The sequence below is a fragment of the Schistocerca nitens genome, chromosome 3 (genome assembly GCF_023898315.1).
Source record: "Schistocerca nitens isolate TAMUIC-IGC-003100 chromosome 3, iqSchNite1.1, whole genome shotgun sequence".
Classification (NCBI taxonomy): Eukaryota; Metazoa; Arthropoda; class Insecta; order Orthoptera; family Acrididae; genus Schistocerca; species Schistocerca nitens.
Window position 1 is genome coordinate 911826991 of NC_064616.1, and position 14740 is coordinate 911841730.

Here is a 14740-nt window from a genome sequence, read left to right on the forward strand (position 1 = left end):
ATGCCATTTCCACCTGGCGCCTCAGTTGGACCAGCGTTCGTGCTGGACGTGCAGACCGCGTGAGACGACGCTTCATCCAGTCCCAAACATGCTCAATGGGGGACAGATCCGGAGATCTTGCTGGCCAGGGTAGTTGACTTACACCTTCTAGAGCACGTTGGGTGGCACGGGATACATGCGGACGTGCATTGTCCTGTTGGAACAGCAAGTTCCCTTGCCGGTCTAGGAATGGTAGAACGATGGGTTCGATGACGGTTTGGATGTACCGTGCACTATTCAGTGTCCCCTCGACGATCACCAGTGGTGTACGGCCAGTGTAGGAGATCGCTCCCCACACCATGATGCCGGGTGTTGGCCCTGTGTGCCTCGGTCGTATGCAGTCCTGATTGTGGCGCTCACCTGCACGGCGCCAAACACGCATACGACCATCATTGGCACCAAGGCAGAAGCGACTCTCATCGCTGAAGACGACACGTCTCCATTCGTCCCTCCATTCACGCCTGTCGCGACACCACTGGAGGCGGGCTGCACGATGTTGGGGCGTGAGCGGAAGACGGCCTAACGGTGTGCGGGACCGTAGCCCAGCTTCATGGAGACGGTTGCGAATGGTCCTCGCCGATACCCCAGGAGCAACAGTGTCCCTAATTTGCTGGGAAGTGGCGGTGCGGTCCCCTACGGCACTGCGTAGGATCCTACAGTCTTGGCGTGTATCTGTGCGTCGCTGCGGTCCGGTCCCAGGTCGACGGGCACGTGCACCTTCCGCCGACCACTGGCGACAACATCGATGTACTGTGGAGAGCTCACGCCCCACGTGTTGAGCAATTCGGCGGTACGTCCACCCGGCCTCCCGCATGCCCACTATACGCCCTCGCTCAAAGTCCGTCAACTGCACATACGGTTCACGTCCACGCTGTCGCGGCATGCTACCAGTGTTAAAGACTGCGATGGAGCTCCGTATGCCACGGCAAACTGGCTGACACTGACGGCGGCGGTGCACAAATGCTGCGCAGCTAGCGCCATTCGACGGCCAACACCGCGGTTCCTGGTGTGTCCGCTGTGCCGTGCGTGTGATCATTGCTTGTACAGCCCTCTCGCAGTGTCCGGAGCAAGTATGGTGGGTCTGACACACCGGTGTCAATGTGTTCTTTTTTCCATTTCCAGGAGTGTATTATTGATTAAGGCAACGATAGAAACACGTGAATGTAGTTCAATAGCGGATGAGTAGAGAGATGGAATAGTGAAGGCAGTAGAGGGCAGTAGAGGGCCAATTAGTCAAAAAGACGAGACCCTGTAGAAATCCATAGATTACACACAAGGTATTGAACTGAATTGCGAAACTAAAAAAAACCACGATATTATGCAGCCCATATATTGAGCAACCTGTCAAGGAAATCGAGGATAAATTAGGAATGGGAATTGAAGTACAGAGAGACAAGGTGAAATCTTTGAGGTTTGCTGATGATACTGTAATTCTAGTAGGGATTTCAAAGGACTTGGGAGAGCTGGTGAAACAAATGGCTAATGTCTTCAAAAGTGTCTGTAAGACTGTAGAATGAAGACTTTCACGGCGGATGACATGGCTGCTGGTAAACCTTTTGGGGTATAAGATCGTGGTTCACGAAACTCTCCTGTTTGTAACGCTTCGTCCAGAGCTGCGCAAGACATCTGCAGAGCCGTTGCTCCTCCACTGAGTCTTGGTGTCTGGCATGTCGGACTCTCTCACGTTTTACTTTCCCCTCTTTGAGGAAGTGTATAGAAGAATTTGTAGCCTGTTGGCTTTCTCTCCACAATGTGTGTTGTGTGTGTGTGATTGTCTTTGACTGCCTTTGCTGTCTGTGTGTTGTGTTGGTGTTCTGGCGGTGTCTAGTACTTGCCTGAGGTTGGCGAGATGTTTGGTATTTTAAGAATTAAGGATTGGTGTTAGAATTTGGAGATTTTTGGGATTTTTATCTTCGACTTAGTCGTCAAAGATCGACATGGAGCGTTGGTGCTTATTGCGGGAAATGTCATACCGACCTAAGGTGTGGATGAGGTGATTTCCAGATCTGGGAGAGCTCTCGTAGTAAGCTCTTGCCAGATCCTGGAATCTTTCTTTGAGGAGTGGAATTTCGGCCGCGGCGTGCAGGTCGTCTATAGGGAATCCCATGGGTAGGTGCAGTGCCCTCCTGAGGGCGCGGTTCTGCAGCTTCTGGAGTTTGTCTAGGTGCTGCTTTGCCGCGTATCCCCAGACAGGGCACGCATACTCCATTACTGGCTGTATGAGGGCCTGATAGACGTTTAGTCCTACAGAGTAGGGAAGGGAGCTGGTTGTGTTAAGGACTGGGTATAGGATGGACATTCTGGCGCAGACATTCCTGTGAATCTCATCTATGTGGGGTTTCCACGTTAGTCTCGCGTCCAAGGTTACGCTGAGATACTTAGCGGATCTGCGCCAGGGGAGTCGGGATCCATGTTGGTGCACGTGAAGAGGGGGGGGGGGGGGGGCGTTGAGGAGGTCCACGTCTCCAGAGTCTCCGGGTGATCAGCATAGCCTGTGTCTTTTCAGGATTGATGGTGATGCGCCAGCGACGGGCCCAGGTTTCTGTGTTATCCAAATCCCTTTGTAGCCTATGAATGACCAGGTCCTTATTCGGATTACGAGTGTAAAAGGCGGTGTCGTCAGCATACTGTGCGGTGTGCACCAGGGGGGCCGTTGGAGTGTCTGCAGTGTACATACTGTACAAAACGGGCCCCAGGACCGATACCTGTGGCACTCCAGCTCGACTACGCCTTTTGGTGGAGGTGGCTGTTTCTGCCTTGACAGAGAAGGTTCTATTCGCGAGCTAGCTTTGGATTAAACTGACTATGCTTCTGGGGAAGCCTTGTGTGTATTACTTGTATAGTAGCCCTTTATGCAATACTGAGTCGAAGGCTTTGGCTACATCAAGTAGCACTATCCTGCAGTAGCCTCTGTGGTTGAAGCCCTCTGTGGCTACTTCCACTCGTCTCATGATCTGTTATGGGGTGGAGTGCTTCTGTCGGAATCCGAATTGGAAATCCGGCAAAAGTCGCTCGTTTGTGATGTGGTCTCGTATGGGAATAAGCAGGAGGCGCTCATAGATCTTGCTAAGATTTGGCAAGAGGCTTATTGGCCTGTAGTGCTGCAGGAATAAAGGGTCTTTCTCTGGTTTGTGTATTATGACCACTTCCGCTTGTTTCCAGTATGCTGGGAACTCACAGGCACAAGTAATCTCGTTGAAGACGTTCGCGAGGCTTTCGATAGCCGAGGGCGGGAGGTTTTTAACTAGCTGGTTGGTGACACTGTCGTGTCCTGGCACCTTTTTTTTTGGGAGGCACCTAATTACTTTTTCCACGTCTTCGGGGGCGAAAAGTGGGGGTTCGTCCTCTGGGTCCTCCTCAGCATTGAGGAAGACAGCCAGTTGACGACGGGCTACCTCTTCATGTTCGTCATCCTGGGGTTCTGCCACTTGAAACTGCTTCTCGAAGGTATCGGCGAGGGCGTTGGCCTTTTCAGCATGGCTGTAGGCCAGACCCCTGTCACCGTGCAGTGCCGGCAGCCTAGCGCGTCTCTTGGTAAATTGTTTGGTTGCCTGCCATAGTGTGTGATCGTCTACTTTGACGGCTGTGAGGCGGTTTTGCCATTGATGGTTTCGGTGCTCATTGAGCGCTACCTTCAGCTCTCTCTGTAGACGATTGAGCAGCCTCCTGGTGGCCTGATTGCTGGTGATCTTCCACTCTTTTGCCACTCTGTTCTTGTGACTGATTTGGGCTAGTAGACGTTCCAGGAGTTGTACTTGCGGAGGTGGGCCATCTCTTTGTGGGGGAGTGGCATCTTCCTCGGCCTGCAAGATGGTTCCTGTTAGGTCTTGCAGCGCTTTTTCTACTGTTTCGGCAGTAGGTGGCGAAGCGTGAGCGCTATCAGAGGCGACAGTTTCTCGGTATCGCTCCCAGTCTGTACGTTTGTAGGACGTCTGGAATCGTGGGAGTGCTACCCATTCTCCGACCTCGACCTCTAGGATCACTGGGTTGTGATCGGAGGAAATTCTGTTGATTGTCCTTGCGGCCACAAACCCCGCAATCCTCGTAGTGAGGGCTATGTCTAACACGTCGGGCCTACCTCCATTTTTTGAAAAATGTGTGGGCTCGACCGGACCCCATGTTTCGAAGTGGTGGTCGAGCGCTAGTCGTTGCAGATTGGCGCCTGCTCTAGAGGTTACTCTAGAGTTCCAGTCGGGGTGTTTGGCATTGAAGTCACCCCCTATTATGAGTTTGCCATCAATTTGCCCTAGAGCAGCTATGTCTCCCTCGTCTATCTCGTCTTGTGGAGTTCAGTAGATTGCAACGATTGTTATGGGTCCAGTGGCAGTGGTTACTTCTACGGCCACTGCTTCGATTTTATTGGTAGCTGGTATGAATACCTGGTGGTGAGGAATCCCTCTTTTTATGTATATCGCCACTCCTCCGCCTTGGGTTGGCCTATCTTTACGGTAGCTAACATAGCTGGGAACTGTCGCTTTCATTCCCTGTTTTAGGTGGGTTTCCCCATCATGCAAATGTCGATGGAGAACTCCTTCATGAGTTCTCTGAACTCGACCTCTTGATTAACAATGCCATCTGCATTAAAGACGCACATTGTCAGGCCTTGAATATTTGGTTGTCTATCCATGATGGTTTTGTAACTACTGAGGAAGTAACAGAGGGGAGAGACTGCTGGACTGTTGGCTGAAGGGCAATGAGGATCTGATGTTCTGCTTCTGGGCCTCCCTGAATTTCTTCATCATTTCCATGACAAGGTTCATGGTCTGGATCATAATGCCTAACAATTGATCCGAGGGGATGGAGTGAGTGTGGGGTTCCCTAGAGCTGCCTCTGTCTTGGTGGACTGGTTGATGTTGTGTTTTTCCCGATGTTGTTCTTGCATGTGTGTCTGGTGTTGTGGTGACAGGGCTTGCGTCGATTTCTCGACTTTTTCGTGACTCTGGTTGAGAGACCACTTCTGTATATGTTTCCCTTGGAGTGTCAGGCCTTGGTTTTACCCAAGTTTTGTCTGTGTGTGTTGTCCTGTTTTGTCTCTCTGTGTGGTTTGATGGGGTGGCAGTGTCTTGTTTTCCTGTGTGGGGGGTGGTCTTCGCATCCTCTGCCTTCTGTGTGTGTTTTTTGTGGACCTTGCAGCCTTGGTACCCTGCCATGTGGTTTTTCCCACACAGCGCACACCTTATCTGTGTGTCCATGTGTTTTATTGTGCAAGTCCTGGTGCTGTGGGGTTCGGCGAATGTTCTACAGCGCACTGGCATCTGGCAGTGGGCGGCAGAGTGATCCCCGTCTGGGGAGGTCCCAAATGACAATATTTTTGTTCCTTGTCTTGGTGGTGGGGAACATGTAACGCGGTATATTTTTGTCTGTGAAGGCCTTTTTAACGATTTTGTATTCTTCTATGTTGTGTAAAGTGATCTTTATTTTGTCCCACCCTGTTGGTTTTGCTGTAAAGTTGTCTCCTCTGAGTTGTGTTTTGATCAAGTCGTGGAGTTCCTCATAGTTGCGGGAAAACTCCACAACTATCTGTGGGAGGCGGTGTGATGTTTGATTCTGTGGTGTTGTTTCGTGTGTTTCGTCTGATGCATCAGCCACAGCCTGAAACCTGTTCAGGTTGGGTTCCACTAACTGAGCAGGTGGAAGTCTTGGCTGGCAAAAGATTTTTCTCGCCAGCACAAAGCCCCCCAAATCCTCCCCGGCTTCATGGTTCCCTTCCAGGGCAGCAGTTTCCTGATTCCCTTCCAGCGCTACGACAGGTGCTGTCGGTGACTCAGGAACCACAGGCTCCTCAGGGGTAGGGGGGGGGGCGATTTGGGTTCGGGGGGTGGGACTCCTGCTCTTTTTATGTTTGTCTTTCCTAGCCTTCTGTGCACGCCGCTGCTTCTGGACTGTTCTTGAGTGTGGGCGGGGATCTGAGGAACTGATATCGTGTAGGTGGTTGGGTAGCAGTTGTGGGTTTGGGAAGGATTTTGGTCGGTTGATGGGACTTCTGCTTGCCATTTAGGTCGAGAATGTGTTCAGCGAGACGATTTTGGGCGTTGGCAGGCAGGAGCAGACTCAGGAGAGGGGACGGAGGGAGGGGATCGCAGATACTGACAATGTAGTTGTTTGTTTGTGTTTTACGTGTAATTTTCTTCTGTGTACACGTTGCCATGTCTGGAGCGGAAAGGGGAGTTGCTGCCAAGGCATTGCCAGTTACAACTTTTGTTGCCACCGTTGGGTTTCCCAGTTGCATTTATGGCCCTAACAGAACAATGGCTGACACGGAATTGTGGACAGAGGTGGCGGAAAACATTTGTTTAGTTCCACGGCCTGCTTACAGGTCCTGGCCTACTTTTTCCCTATTCTTGCGGGGGGGGGGGGGGGGGCAGAGCCTAGCTCTGCGGCAGCCGAAGCGCTCGAAACGGCCAGCGGCGAGGCCCACGGGAACAAGAAAACGCGCCTCGTGTCGTCACCGAAGAGAGACCGCCGCGACCCCAAGGCATCACCCAAGCTCGACATACCACTTCTACGAGAAGGCACGACAATTCTGTTGTCAGGCGACGCCATGCAAAACTTTCCAAGTGCCGTTTAGCTAAGCTGCGAGGTCTCGGTGCAAGTGCCCGTCAATGTTTTGATAAAAACAAAGCCGGGAAACACTCCTGGTTGTACACCAGTGCAAGCGGGGGCCTGTGGCTGACGTGAGCTAGTTAGCGGAACAGATGTTTCACGCTTGACTATTACTCAGCGAGTGGCATGTCAGACGCCTGAGAGTGGTATATATACTGTAGAAAAAGGGATGTGGCCCGAGTTACACGTGATAAGCAGAGATGATCCTTATCACAGACAAAACTTAACTGTCGACTGTCATCTTATCAAAAATAAAAATACTGTTTAGTGATTCTACAGAGCTACTGTCCATATGTCGCTAAGTTTCATGGTCTCTTCTCTCCTATTTAAATTACACCTGTGTTTATATATTTCAATGGCTTCTCTACATAGCCATGAATAATACACTGAAGTGCCGAAGAAACTGGTGTAGGCAAGCGTATTCAAAAACAGAGATATGTAAACAAGTAGAATACTGCACGGCGGTCAGCAACGCCTATGTAAGACAACAAGTGTCTGGCGCAGTTGTTAGATCGATTACTGCTGCTACAATAGCAGATAATAAAGATTTTACCGAGTTTGAACGCGGTGTTATAATCGGCTCACAAGCGATGGGACACAGCATCTCCGAGGTAGCGATGAAGTGTGGATTTTCCCGAACGATGATTTCACGAGTGTACAGTGAATTTCAGGAATCCTGTAAAACATCAAATCCCCGACATCACTGCGGCCGGAAAAAGACCCTCCAAGAATGGAACCAATGATGACTGAAGAGAATCGTTCAACATGACAGAAGTGCAACCCTTCCACAATTGCTGCAGATTTCAATGCTGGGCTATCAACAAGTGTCAGTGTCCGAACCACTCAACGAAACATCATCGATATGCGCTTTTGGAGCCTAAGGCCAGCTCGTGTACTCTTGATGATTGTATGAAACTGTCACCAACAGTTCGTTGACTGGGATCATAATGAATGAAGACACTATTCCAAAACTGACAAGGACATCTTCAGCTGCAAGAAAATTGACTCATATATAAAAGACCCGTGTCATTTTATAAAGACAATTGAAGGGCTAATCCTCGCATTTGCAGATATCTTCTCAGTTTCGACATTGTGTCTTCACTCATTACGATCCCAGTCAACGAAGTTATGACATTTATAACGATTGTTTTTCCTCTAGATTTGTCTGTTCTTAACTCACTTTCAGTCAGCTCTAGTGGGATGACGAATTTTATGAACAACTTCATGGTGTAGTAATGGGTAACCCATTAGGGCCTGTTTTAGCTAATTTCTACATGGAGAAATTGTAACAGTCAGCTTTAGAAAAAACAAATAAGAAATCATCTCGCTGATATCGGTTGGTGAATGACAAAAAAGGTTCTGAGCACTATGTGGCTTAACTTCTGAGGTCATCAGTCGCCTAGAACTTAGAACTAATTAAACCTAACTAACCTAAGGACATCACACACATCCATGCCCGAGGCAGGATTCGAACCTGCGACCGTAGCGGTTGCTCGGCTCCAGACTGTAGCGCCCAGAACCGCACGGCCACTCCGGCCGGCGCTGAATGACAAGTTTGTAGTCTGGCCACATGGTAAAAAACAGGATTTGCATGACAGAATACCTGGACGCCAAATTAAAAAATATAAAGCAGGTTTTCGAGAAAAATGACTAGTTAGCGAAAGAAGTAAACAGAGTTCTATGACCAAAGAACAGAATGCCGAAGGAGAAGCATCAAAAACAACGATGAAAGAATACAGTTTCTGTCCCTCTTATTAAAGCATAACCGATTAGATCGGAAAGATTTTACAGAAATGTGACATTAGACCGGTTTTCAGGGCCAACAATGAAAATGGGTCAAGCACTCTGCTCTGGGAGGAATAAACACCCTCGTTTGCTGCATGTGTCATATGTAAAATTCCATGTACATGTGCTAAAGTTTATATCGGAACAACCAAGAGAAGCGTGAATACATGGCTAAAGGAACACAAAACTCTTTGCCGACCAGGGAAAATACTCATATCAGCTGTAGCAGAGCATACTCTTCAGCCACAAAATCACGAAGTGAAGTTTTCTGAAACAAAAATTTTATCTATGATAACTAACTATTGCTCATAGCTATGTAGAGAATCCAATGAAAGATATAAACATAGCGATAATTTTAGTTGGAGAGAAGAGACCCTGAAACTTAGAGACATATGGACAGTAGTCTGAAAAAACGATAAACTATTTTTTATCTTTCTCGACAATCGATAGGTAAGCTTTATCCTTGAAAAGGATCATCTGTGCTTACCACGTGTACCCCTGGCCACGCCCCTATTTCTACAGTATGAGAGATTGCAGAGTACAGCCACTCTTGGTATGGTGTCATGCAGCTTAATGTTCATAGAGAAGGTGATCTTTATTACTTGGTTGCTGCATTTGATATGATCTGACTTCATGCATGTGATGAAATGGTTGGCAGTAGTTAACAGTCTTGCTTGTGTGCTCTAGTGAAGGCATAGCGGTAGGCTTTAGCTGTGTTCGAAGGAAGAGGATGCCAAACTAATTGACAGTAGTAAAGGCGTACAGCGGCTGAGAGCCGAGGGGAACTTTTTTCTGCAGAACGTTTGTTGACAGCCAAGTCCCCCAGTCTCATTGTGCAGACACATTGGGTGGCGCCGGTCGGTCGGCGGCCACATGCAGGTAGGCTGACTATGGCCGAGGAATCGCTGCAGCTTTGACTGGCGCATTGTACGACCTTATGGCTGGCAATAAAGCAGAGCATGGGCCATTATTAGGTAGAAAGTTGATGAGACGGCTGAGAGTTTTTGCGAATGCTGTGGGACAGGTCAGTGGCGCCCAGGCGTCCAGACCCTGCTAAGAAACATATCTGTGAAGACACAAAGCCTTTAGCGAGTTTATAGCTGTTCTTTAGAAAGTTTGAAATGGACGCAGTAGGGAAGATAGTGATCTTCTCATGGAGGGCTGTGGTTCCATCCAAGTCATGCTTTTAGCAGAGGCATGGCGTAAATACGTGGGAAAGAGGGCGCGAAGCTGAATCTTTTTCCCTTTTCTCCCAATTAATTTTTAAAGTCGCTGGGTGGTCAAATCTGTGTATGCAGAGCACGGGGCGGTCTCTCAGCTTAGAATACCAAGTTCTAGCTCGTGATTGGCTTGTGCTAAAGTGGGTGTGATCTAAGCATGCTAATGTGCTACACTACCGAGCCATGGAGGAAAGCTGTACGGAATAGAGATCACTCACATACTAGCGCTTCGCTAGTAAAGAACGTCAGGTCTTTACCTAGGTCATAGAACTTCTGTCCTTTGCTAGTGTGCCACTTAGAACCTGTGCCAGTCACCATCTGAACCATCAGAGGTATTGCTTCGTGCATCGCACGCACGAGTTATGTATGGGTGTACTTATTTGTTTTCTGTTGGCCGTCTAAACGTTTGACATATTCCTCCATGCATAGTAGTGTCTCCGAGTCAAATTAGTTTGGCAGACCAGCAAATGGGTCCACCTGCACACTGGAATCCACTGGGGTTTCAGAGGCTCGTAGGGAAGTATCTGTATTCTGAATCAGCTGAACATGAGACCGCGTACTTGCATATTTCCGGGCGCATGCCATAAATAACATATTGCCACTGCCTGTGGCTGCACACAGCGAGTGCGTCGTGTTGTGCCGCCCTCACCTGCATAAGGGTAAAGTATTCGCTGCTTTGGTGTAGGACCCCAATATATGCTTCTCAGCACCCTGTTGTTTGGAACCATATTTTTCTTTGTACAATAGTAGAGTATAGATGCTTGATAGTAGTGTAGTTTTTGGGCCATACTACAGATTCACATAAAGTGATTCAAATAAAGCGATTAGTTCTGCTTAGTGTGATGCACTGATCCCCAGCTGACCACTTTGTTATCCATAGCCTGTATATTATTGAAAGTGATTGTCAGATAAAATGTTTGTGTTGTGTATCTTTTGCCATCATTTGTCACATGATATTAAGAAAGAATAAATCAATTGTTATTTAGATCACAACTCCTCCCAGTGTTCTGATTTACATTACCTTTGCCATTTTATTAAAGTCTTGGTTGCAATTGATAGAGCCCAGAAGCTTGCAATTGGCGACCCTGCCAGGATCTAGGTCCTTGGCACTTCTGTGATGCTGCCATTTAGGGTCCTTGCCAAACAGGTCCGCATTATGGTGGTTAAGAAGAATAATATAGTTCATTAGTATGCTGTAGACAATTTATCCTGTGATTGCGTTATGTATTTGTTTTATTTACAGTGTATTTGTGTCAGTGACTTCCGTGTCACTTGTCAAACATTTTCCCATCACTGCTAATGGTGTTGTCATATTATTTTTGTGTTGTTTACTATTATATTGTTTTTTATTTTGGTTGTTTTTTGATTCTGGTCATAGTGTAATATTGTCATAGCATCGACTCTGAAAACTGTTTTGTTAATTTTTTTCTTTGATTTCATTGTTTTGTACTGCATATATCTTGTGATTTAGATAATGTGATTGTCCATGTGTTGCATGGATAATTAAAGTTTGAAGTTGATAGAGAATTTGAATGATAACAAGAAGTAGGGCATGGAGACAAGTATACTGGAGCAGGAAAATAAAGTGCATGTCATGGCGGATGAACGCAATGAAATAGTGGAGGCGCAGTTTGAATGTAGGGAAGCATTGCTGTTGAACAGTGTTAGCAACAACGATGTGCAGCAAGGAAATCAGGGAGATGAAAGGGATATGGTTTATCTTGAGGGGACAGACAGTGTCAGATCGCGTGTGATAGAAGATGTGAGCGTACCACAACATATCAAAGCAGAGGTGATTATTAGAAATCTGAATAGAGCAGACAGGGAGGTATCAGAATGCAATGATGTGGAAACAACGCAGTAGAAATCAAGTACGAGTTCGGTCGATCACAGTACCGAGGAAAGAGAAGAATAATTCAATCTGATGGCATTTTTAATGGAAATGGAGATGAAAATTGATGGACTAAAGGGAATGGAGGAAAGACTAAAGGGAATGGAGGAAAAGATTAATGGACTAAAAGGAATGGAGGAGAAAATTAATGAGTTAGTACGAGATAATAACGTACTAGGACAGACATAAAAAATATCAGTGCTCAGGTAAATCAGATGCGAGAGGAACACAAGTCATGGGCAGATAAACTCCAGGAAAACCTAAGTAAACACCAAAGCAGTCAAAAGATTAAAGATTGCACATGATGCTAATAAGACGGTAAAGGGCGCCAAGACATTAGTAACTTCCACAAGATGAGTAGCAGCTGAAGCATCGAAAACGAGTAAACGTACAGAACAGTAAGGACGAGAGACAGTGATCAGAAAATACATGAAGCCACACATCTTCATGCGACAGTGTCCATGGATAAATTAGTGTCTGAGCTGCGCAAATTAGGGTAACTTTATTGTTTATTTGAGTCCCATTTCACGTGAGTTAATATGCAACTCTACTGAGCGAGATTGAGGAGGTCCAGACTCTTCTTTCGTTCAAATCTCAACAAAAAGCTGTCAACACTCGTATGGAGAAGAAATTGGGGGAGGCGCGAAGGAAACAATTTCAAATGCGGCCCAGCGCGAATGCAACAGAACCAGAAACAACTTCAGGCGGCACGGATAACTGCATACCGTTATCAGCTAGCAGAGGACATTGTGATATAAACGTTGCATTTTCTCGAAGCCGTGGAGGAAACACAGATGAGGGGACGTCGAACGAAGACATCCAAAGGACTGATATTTTCCGTAGGATGGAAGTTGTCGACGAAACGCCATTCGATTTTCAAAATTTCTTACAAGTCAGAAAATTCTAAATTTACCGAGATGAGGGTAGTTTTACTCACCCACGCACTTGGGTATCGCAATTTGTCCTATCTTTATCTCCAAATTGGCCTTTAAAATACAAATTAGACTTTATTTGCGGACACTTGCAAGGGTCCGTTGCAGAGAAAATGCGCGGAATATCAGCGACGTGCAGAAATTACCAGGAGTTCAAAGACAGCTTCCTAAATATCTACTGGTCCAAGGAGACGCAAGAGCGCATAAAGTACGAGATATTTAGAGAGTTCAGGCTACAAAAGCCCACTGAAGTTCTTTGATGTAATGATTGACAAGAACCAGTATCTTGACGTACCCTGCTCTACCGGTGAAATCATACATCACTGTTACACCAAACGTCCGTCAGCATATCAACAAGTATTAGCTGGCAGGTGTAATGTCGAGCTCAGTACTTTCCGTAACACTCTTTACGAATTAGAGTACGCATTCCGAGCAGAGAATATCAGAGAACACAAAAGAAACTCTGACAGATACATCGCAAGCCCTAGGTCCCGTCCACAACATAACAGTTACAATAATACGAAGAGACTGGAATGGAACCGCAATGGTTATGTGCTACGCAACAGAGGCTGGAATGGAAAGAGGAATGAAGGCTACGGATCACAAAACAACGGATGGCGAAACCATGGATCTGGTTTCAATGACAACGGAAGATGTGCGGAATGAACAACGGAGGAAACGGAAATGGCGGTCAGGCCGAGGAAATTGAGATTGGTAGACAGAACCCAGGACTAGGGGCGCGGGGAAATGACAACCAGCGACAATGACTAGTAGAATATGCAGAAGAGGCACGAAACGTATCTGCAACTGAACTCGGACCTAGACTCATCAATGGTATTAGATACGACGATCTTGAAGAAATGTTGCTGGAAGTTTCCAATTCTGAACAAGCCACAGACAGTTGGATGGTCGACGACTGCCGAAGATAAGCATAGTAGCGTAAGTTTATTTTAATTATAATAGTGTTAGAGATAACAATCACATCTTTTGATTTTTTTGTTATTCTCTATGGTAATTAGCATAGGAACTTCTCCCATTACTGCTAGTCGTAAGAGTTAGGCAATGTTAGAATTTCACTGTACAAGTATTTCTTCGTCACAAGTTTCAAGTTTATAGATGTACAGATGGTCATCCCAGAGCAGACTAATAACAGTTGTTGAGAGTAGAAATGTGCCGATTTCACGACGGAAACTTTATTGTTTATTTGAGTCCCATTTCGTGTGAGTTAGTGGTGGGCAGGAAATCGCGTATCTGTTAGAAATCAGAGTGACTGAGAAGTCACAGATATCACAGTAGCAACTTTACAGAATCTAACTGCGATTTCAGTCACAGTTAGCAGTCGCAACAAGTATTTCACATTCAAAGAAGTGAGCCATCTATTGGTCGAATTTAGTACTGCTTTCTGCGATTTCAGTGACAAGTCGCAACTAAGAGTCGCAAGTAGCATCTAAAAAGCGCGGTTTACAGTGGCATCTGTTGGCCAAAGTTCGTACTACGTCCATCTCTGCGGTACGCTATGGAGTCCAACTGCGATTTCCGTGACAAGTCGCAACGAAGAGTCGCAAGTAGCAACTAAAAAGCGCAGTTAACAGTGCCATCTGTTGGCCAAAGTTCGTACTACGTCCATCTCTGCGATACGGTATCGAGTCAAACTGCGATTTCTGTGACAAATCGCAACTAAGAGTCGCAAGTAGCAACTAAAAAGCGCAGTTAACATACTTTTCCTAGTGTCATCTGTTGACCGACGTACGTACTTCGTTATGAGAGCCTTGTGCCTTACGAGATCGATGTGCTGTGTGTGCATATGAAGGGCTTATTTCAATAGTGGTACAAGTCAATTTTTGTTCATTTTGAGATACAGAGTCGTAAAGTTAAATGAGCGCTGAAAAATCTGCAGTTGAGATACCAGAAATATTCAAGCATATGGCTTCTTGCTAGAGATGAACCCTTATTTATGTTTGTGTGGATCACTAATTTCAGAAGCATTATAGACAGAAAAGTGGAGGTAATGGACTTGTACCACTATTGAAATAAGCCTTTCATATTATATGACGACATGCACATTCAGCATCAGTTATGGTTGGTCAAATACTGCTGTGACTCTGAATGTATTATATTAATAAGAAGCAACATTGCCATTTTCTCCTGAAAATATCAAGTAACGTAACAAATGTGTTTGATTCTGCTTCCAATATGACAATTTTGGTTAATACTCCACATGCCTACAGGACTTTGCAATGTTAACATATCAGAACTCAGACATCTGTATA